Source organism: Elephantulus edwardii, unplaced genomic scaffold (genome assembly GCF_000299155.1).
Source record: "Elephantulus edwardii isolate Elephantulus edwardi_28Jun2011 unplaced genomic scaffold, EleEdw1.0 scaffold00206, whole genome shotgun sequence".
NCBI classification, from domain to species: domain Eukaryota; kingdom Metazoa; phylum Chordata; class Mammalia; order Macroscelidea; family Macroscelididae; genus Elephantulus; species Elephantulus edwardii.
Genome location: NW_006399956.1, coordinates 4,515,796 through 4,523,184, shown reverse-complemented (window position 1 = coordinate 4,523,184; position 7,389 = coordinate 4,515,796). Strand labels below are relative to the sequence as shown.

Here is a 7,389-nt window from a genome sequence, read left to right as displayed (position 1 = left end):
TGAGATTGTTCTATAGTTTCCACTCTCTGTTGGATCACCCTTGTTTGGAATGGGGACAAATATAGATCTTTTCCAGTCAGTTGGCCAAGTGGTTGTTCTCCAGATTTCTTGGCACAACTTGGTGAGCACGTCCAGGGCAGCATTTGTTAGCTGAAATACGTCAATTGGTATACCATCTATTACGGGGGCCTTATTTTTTGCTATTTCCTTCAAAGCCACTTGAACTTCTTCCTTCATCACCATAGGCTCTTGCTCATATGTTGTTTCATGAAATTCTTCTGTGTCTGCCAATTCCTTTCGATACAGTGACTCAGATTTCTTGGATCATTTAATCTGAAATAGTAGGCTCTAAAAAACTCTATGAAGAACAGTAGAATACTACTGAGTATAATTCTAATGCAATAGAACTGCTAAAGAGCAATATCCCAGGCAGTAGGATGTGAAATGACTGGTCCTGGTCATTCTGAATAAGACCATAATATCATCACCTATGCCAGCAATGACAAACTGAAGAATAGCATCATAATACATTTCCGTATCAATCATGAAGTATAATGCTGTCAATAATAGGATAATACCTGTACACAGACAAGACCTATTAATAAAACTGTCATTCAAATTTATGCACCAAATACTAAAGCTTGTTGTTGTTGTTGTTATGTGTCGAATCGCTTGTGACTCATAGCGACCCTATGTACAACAGCCCTAAACTCCACCCTGTCCTGTGCCAATCGCACTGTCTCTGACACTCCCATCCCAATTATCCCAGTCACTGAATCAATTCACCTCATAGAGGGCCTTCCTCTCCTGCGCCATCCCTCCACCCTCCTAAGCGTGATGTCCCTCTCTAAAGCTTAAGATCAATAAATTGAAGATTTCTGCCAACATATACAGGCTGAAATTGAACATGCAATTAAGATGCAGCAGTAATAACTGGTGAATGCAAAATTAAAAGCAAAAAAAGATAATTGGAAAATGCAACTTTCGTAATTGAAACAAAGTTAGGGATCAAATGATAGAATTTTATATGACTTTAACTTACTAATTATAATACTTAAAAAAAACCCACACCCCCTAAATTGTGACTATATGCATGGAACAGACCTGTTCATAGGGTTGAAATGAGTCCTATTTGCCTCAACGACACATAATAACAACATGGCAACAGCATTGGGGAAGACTTATAAAAAACTTGAAGCAGTTGCCATAATCTTACTTGCAGAAAATGAAGAGAAGTTAAAGCATTTAATGCAGATGACCAAAGATTATAGCCTTCAATGTGGATTATACCTCAACATAAAGAAAACAAAAATCATCACAATGAGTCCAGTAGGCAATATCATGAAAGAGAAAAGATTTCAAATGTCAAGGCCATTTTACTTGGACCCACAATCAATATCTATAGAAGCATAAGTCAGAAAATCAAATGACATGTGGTATTGATCAAATTAAAGTAGCAAATACTGTATATGGGAAGGACCTGGGTGAAAAGACCAGGTAATGATGGGCAAGGTCAGGTGGTGATAAATTTTAGAAAACATAAGGCATGAGAATGATAGAGAATGATAGTATGAAACACAATATGAATGAAGAATAGAGTGAAACACAGTGTAAATGAACTTTGTAAGCAAACCAATTTTTTTTTTGGCTGAGTACAGTGTATTTTATTGATGGTACATGACAAGATGGGCTCTCCAAGACCCTCCCCTTTCCAGGGGGATTTGATGGAAACTTGTGTCAAGGATGTGAGATTTTCAGTGAGTGGGAGGATCAGTTGGGGCAAGGACTCCCCAGCAGCTAAGGGTCTCTCTCTCTCTTCTAGTGCTATTGCTGGGGCTGGTGGTCTTTTCTTTGGAGGCCATGTGAACCATTAGTTCGACCATCCAGTTGCTGTAGCCAAATTAATTGTCATACCAGGAAATGAGTTTGACAAAGTGGTCATTCAGAGCAATGCCAGCCCCAGCATCAAAGGTGGAAGAGTGAGTGTCACTATTAAAGTCACAGGCGACAACCTGGTATTCAGTGTGTCCCAGGATGCCCTTAAGGGGCCCTTCTGATGCCTGCTTTACTACTTTCTTGATGTCATCATATTTGGTAGCTTTCTCCAGATGGCAGGTCAGGTCCACAAATGACACATTGGGGCTGGGGACATCTGAAAGCCATGCCGATAAGTTTCCCATTTAGTTCAGGGATGACCTTGCACATGACCTTGGCAGTGCCAGTAGATGCAGGGATGATGTTCTGGGCAGCTCCATAGCCATCACACCACAGCTTTCCAGAGGGGCTATCCACAGTCTTCTGGTTGACAGTGATGGCATGGACTGTGGTCATGAGTCCCTCTACAATGCCGAAGTTGTCATGGATGACCTTGGCCATGGAAGCCAAGCAGTTGGTGGTTCAGGAAGCATTGCTGACAATCTTGAGAGAGTTGTCATACTTTTCATGGTTCACTCCCATCACAAACATGGGGGCATCAGCAGAAGAAGCAGAGATTATTACCCTTTTGGCACCACCCTTCAAGTGAGTCCCAACCTTCTCCAAGGTTGTGAAGACACTAGTGGACTCATCAACATACTCAGCACCAGTATCACCCAAATTGATGTTGGTGGGATCTCGCTTCTGGAAGATAGTGATGGCTTTCCCATAATGACCAGCTTCTCAGCCTTGACAGTGTTGTTGAACTTCATATTGGAATATACAGACCATGTAGTTGAGGTCAGTGAAAGGATCATTGATGGCGACAACATCCACTTTGCCAGAGTTAAAAGAAGCCTTGGTGATCAGGAATCCAAAGCAGCCAAATCCATTTACTCCAACCTTCACCATTGTGTCTCATGGATGCAGCTGAGGCTGCACGAGAAGAGGGCAATCTGGACTGACGAGGGGCAGAGAGCGCAGGAGAAAGTGACCAGCAAACCAAATTTTTAAAAAGTACTATAAAGAACAATGATGTCACTTTAAAAACTAAGCCAAATCCATGGGGGAGGGGGTTTAAACTGTTTTTATATATGTGAAAGTTGGACAGTGACTTAAGAAAATAAAGAGAAACCTGATGCCTTTAAAGCATGGCGTTAGTGATGAGGAACGTGGAACATAGTATAAACTGCCAAAAGAATAAACACATATACCTGGGAACACATGAAGCCAGAGTATTCCTCAGAAGCAAGGATGGTGAGAGCTTGTCTCACATAATTTGGATATGTTGTCATTGGAGGAGGCAGTCTCAGATATGATGTTTGGAAAAGTGGAGGGTCAGAGAAAGGAAGGAAGATGATCAATTAGGTTGACTGACACTGTGGCCAGAGCAATTGGTTGAAGCACAGATTGTTGATCAAAGCAGAGATTGAAAGACATGATGCAACCCTGAGTCTGATTTTGTTCTGCTTTTTATAGCACAGCTGCAAGTCAGGAGCTGACTCAACAGCATCTAATAAGATAGTTCATGTAAATGGGATCATACAGTATTTGTTCTTTTTGTGATCTATTCAATATTATTACATTTTCCCCCCATTCTTCTTAATTTTGCTTAGTGGAGTTTTGGAGACATAGTGTGTTTGTGCTTCTAACCCAATGGTCATTGATTCAAAGCAAGCAGCTGTTCTCTGGGAAGTGATAAGCAATCCCTTCTAGTTAAGATGTACTGTCTTGGAAACTTGATGGAGGATTCCTGTGAATCAGAATTCACTCAACAGCGGTAGGTTTTGACATTTTCACCTTGTTATCCTGGGATTTTGGATTACTTCTCTACAGCTAAGATCGTTTTTTCATTACATGATTACAGAAACAGCAGCCAGGAAAGTAAAAGAATTGTTTTGGGAAAGTCTGCTGTCAGAGACCTCTCCAAAGCACTGAAGAGCACTGATATGAGTCTGAAAACTCAGGTGTACCTGATGCAGGCCATAGTTTTCACAATCACTTGTTATGCATTGGAGAGCTGGACAATGACTAGGGATGATAGAAGGAGAATTGATGCCTTTGAGTTGTGGTGCTGTTGAAGAGTATTGAATATCCCATGGACTTCTAAGAGAACAAACAGGTTCTTCCCAGAGAAGGTGAAACCAGGCTGCTTCTTGGAGGCAAAGATTCTGAATTTTTGTCTGATATACTTTGGACATGTTGCAAGGAAGGACCATTCCTTGGAGAGGGATGTGACATTTAGGAGGGTGGAGGGACAGCACAAGAGAGGAAGACCCTCAATGAGATGGATTGATTCAGTGACTAGAGTAATGGGGGAAGGTGTATCGGAGACAGTAAGAGTGGCACAGGATAGAGCAGGGTTTAGGGCTGTTGTACATAGAGTTGCTATGAGTAGCAGGGGTGACTAGATTGCACATAAAACCACCAACAATTATGGAAATGAGAGAAATGTTTTCATTCAAGATATGAATGAAGACCCATTTGATTTTATTCGGGAAAAATATAATAAATCAGTAGATCTTTCTATGTCCTATATCTCTTACGTGGATGCATAATCAACATACTTGGTATCAGAAGTCAAGAGATCAGGAGATGTATTGCACTGGGAAAGTCTGTAGTCAGAAAACTCTCCAAATTATTGAGGACTTGTGATGTTAATTCGAAGACCAAAGTGTACCTGATTCAGGCCACGGTCTTTTCAGTCACTTGTTGTGTGTCTGAGAGCTGGATAATGAATAAGGGTGAATGAAGAAGAATTGATGCCTTTGAACTGTGACATTGGAAGAGAGTGCTGAAGATCACAAGGACTGCCAACAGAACAATCAGATATTTCTTGGAGAAGGTACATCCAAAGTGTTTCTTGGAGGCAAAAATGATGAAGCTTCATCTCATATATTTCGGGCATGTTGTTAGAGGATGTTATTCCTTGGAGAAGTCTATCATGCTTGGAAAGGCGGAGGAGTATCGAAAGAGCAAAAGACCCTCAACCAGGTGGATTGACATACATGGTGACTATGACAAAGGGCTTGAGTGTGTTAGAGATTGTGAGGATGGCAGGGGATAAAGCAGTGTTCGAAGTGCTTGTTCACAGGGTCCCTACGAGTCATACTTGACTTGATGGCACCTAACAACAACAACATCATTTTATCTACCTGTTTCCCTTATCACTCTTTATATACGCTATCTTTCTCTATTATTGTATATTCACATAACAATTGCTCTAACAATTCTCTAACTCCCTTGCTTCAGCAATATTTTCCTAGCTCTCAGGTGATACATATCAAAGTGAAAAATTGCAAAAAAAAAATGCATACCATAATAAAAAAACACAAAACTGTTCTTTACCTGGTCCTGGAACTAAACTAAACCCCATGGCCCAATTTTCAGCCAAACGATCAAAAAGTAAAAATCGTGCCGTTGAATTGTTTCCAACTCATACTAACCCTCCATTGGATTCCTGAGCCTGTAAATCTTTACAGAAGGCAATCTCTCATCTTTCTTCCAAACGAAGGGCTAGTAGATTCAAATTGTTGATCTTTCAGTTAGCAGTTTAATATATTACATACTGTGCTCCAGGGAACTCTTGTGGTTTAGTGGTAAGAAGATGTGCTTCAATCCCATAGATACGTAGTTCGAATCCATCAGCTGCTCTGCAGGAGAAAGTTAGGCAATCTCTTCCTGTGTGATTAAACTGCCTCTGAAAACCTGCTAGAGGGTCAGCTATGGGTTGGTTCTGATTCAAGGGTGCACAACAACATGCCCCCTCCCAGCCAAACAATAGAAAAGTTTATAAGGTGAACAATAACTAGGGATGTGGAAGTGCTCACTCCTTAGACTAGTCAATGACAAAAAGAACCATGTTTGTCCAGGGAGACAGCATAGGCAGCCAAAATAAAAATAGAGTAAAAGGATGACTGGAGATGAGAATCACGGAATATAAGTGAGAAGAGTGCTATTATGATGTGGAGACTACATCACAAAAGAGAAAGAATTAATTAAAAAATGTCTTAAGGGAGTTCTGGTGGCTTGGTGACAAGCAGTTGAGTTGCAATCCCTAAGTTTTGTGGTTTGAATCCACCAGATGCTCCACTGGAGGAGGGACAATCTCGTCCTGTGCCAATCGGATCAGATTTGATGGTACACAGCAAGGATGAATGAATGGAAATCCATGTTCGCTATAAACTTTCATTAAAATCTCAATTTTTTTTAAAAAGGAAAAAATAATTTAAAAAAGAATGTTACACTATATAACTTCATCTATTTTGAGATACTGAAGGCTAAGAATGTCATTTTTTATTCAACAGTTTGACCTGTGAGGAATTTAAAAAAAAAATGTCTTCACCCACAGAGATCTTCAGTTACTATCCTAGGACTCCTTCCACAGAAAAATTATTTAAAAGCGTCACTTAAAAACGATGTTTCTAATATCTCTGCCATTTTCTTTCTATATTCAACTTTTTGAAACAAAATTTATTTAATTTTGGTTGTTGTTGAAATTATATAAAGAAGAGTTTATGTTAGATCAGCAATTCTGTATGTACAGTTCAGTGACTGGTTACATTGAGCTAGGCCATCATTCTCACTCTCATTTGGAAAGTCATTGCTCCCCTATCAACATAAACTCACTGCCCTCTGGGTTTCCTATCTGATCTTGCACACACTTTTCTTTAACTTTGGAAAAATTTTAAACATACAGAAAGGTAGAACAATTTATTTCACCTAGTGTAATTGACCAGTAGCTCCTGTCAGATACCTTTAACAAATGACAATCACAAACTCTGGACAAAATATGAAAAATAGCTACACTCCACGGAGTATAGAGAATAGATCAGAACAGTGCCTTACTGCTGAGCTGGTTTTTATTTCTTGATCTTTTCAGTTGACAGAGCTAGAATTTATGTACATGTGGAACCACATCTACATCTCGATACATAATGATTTGATATCATTTTCTCTTGAGCCCACTCTGTCAGGCTTTAACCTCCCTCTTCACCAAGAGTTTTTATCAAGATCATCAGTGACCTTCAGTTTTCTAAATCCCTTGTTGAATTCTCCATCTTTACTTCTGATCTATCACCATTTTTTAAAATATTGTTGATCTTTTCCCCACTCCTTTGAAACATTTTCTTTCCTTCTAGAATACCTAATTTTCTACTCAGTGTCTCCATCTGGACGACTCAAGGCTTCTCATGTTCAGACCTAGACTCCTGATTCACCTCTTGTGTAGGTTCACTCTCTCTGTACTTTTTATTGCTATTATGGCATATGTTTCATTTCTTGACAGGACCAGGATATATCAGGCATTTTAAAAAGTATTTTGTTTAAAGAATGTATAAACAGATGCTCCAAACCATACTCACATCTTCATTTGTTTTTTAAATAATTTTAATGAACATTTATAAAGAATTTGGATTTCCATTGATTCATTGTTGCACTTCTCTACCCACCCAGCCCTCTCCCTCCCCCCTCCCC

General features: G+C 39.7%; 1 pseudogene; it reads right to left on the bottom strand.

The window, feature by feature from the left end:
* The window catches only part of LOC102869521, a 23,581-nt pseudogene extending 20,755 nt beyond the window's left edge, over nt 1-2,826 (bottom strand).
* Nucleotides 2,827-7,389: the final 4,563 nt, after the last annotated feature.